Below are 1,155 nucleotides of genomic sequence, written 5' to 3' on the forward strand. Positions count from 1 at the left end.
CTATCATAAAAAGATTAGGAGTAATGAATGAGCCTTGGAATAAGGCACACTTACGTATATACAAAGCAGAAAGACAGTCGAGTAACAGCGAAGGACACCTTGGGGTTCCAGGAACACTCACCCCAGGTGACCAAAGGACCGGGAGTGTAACTGCCAAACAAGCTATTTGATAAATAATGATTGAAGAATTGTTTTAAAAAGTAGGTCGTTCGAGGTTTTATCCTATACCTCATTTTATGTTTACATTTATATACAAGGCCTCGCGTGTTAGAGAATTCAGGGTTCGATAGTTTAACCCATACTCTGTAACGCGACATAATTATGTCCCCAAGGCCACATCTCGGGCAAATGACTTATCATATTACACCGGAGGTCACTCAAGGAATTGGCTGCTCTTTGTATTTGAACAAAGAACCAATCGTTAAAGTTTTTTTTTATCTATTTTATTTTATTTTATTATTATTATTTTTTTTTTTGCAGTTTTAAATTAATGCGATCCCCAATTTCAAACATTCCCTGTCACTTGTTCTTTAGTTTCCACTCAAAAAATTTCTCTTAGACTTGGTTTTTTTCTACAACTAGAAAAATGGAACACAGCTGTCTAGGTGCAATGCAGCTGTAAGCTATACTTCTGTTGTGCAAAACAAAATCATCGAGAAATCGACTAATTTAAAAAAAAAAAGAAAAAAAAAAGTTTCAAAGTTAAATAGCCATATTTGAAGATAACTTCATATATATGTTATATATATATGAAATCATTGTACCGAGTTGAGAAATATTTTGATACAATCAAAAAATGATTCAGCAGGAAGCTGACACACACGATGTTAAGTCCAAATCATTTCTTTCCAAATGGACACATTCCACCGGAATGATACAAGACATGTCTAGGACAGTTAACCTCCAGGGCAATTCCCCCCCACCTCCCCCCGGGGTAATTGTCCTTGGGGGCAGTTGTCCTCGGATTGTCGATGGGGGCCGGGGAGGGGGGAGGAATTGCCCAAGGGTTAGGTTAGGTTAGGTACCTTACAAGACTATAAATATAAGAGGGAAGTGTGCTCGTAAAACTTGATTCACTACTATTTCAGGTAATTTCAGTTTTCATCGGTTAATTTATTTATTTGTTTATTTGCATGTTTGTTTGTATGGTGTTTT

The sequence above is a fragment of the Macrobrachium nipponense genome, chromosome 25, assembly GCF_015104395.2.
Source record: "Macrobrachium nipponense isolate FS-2020 chromosome 25, ASM1510439v2, whole genome shotgun sequence".
Taxonomy (NCBI): Eukaryota; Metazoa; Arthropoda; class Malacostraca; order Decapoda; family Palaemonidae; genus Macrobrachium; species Macrobrachium nipponense.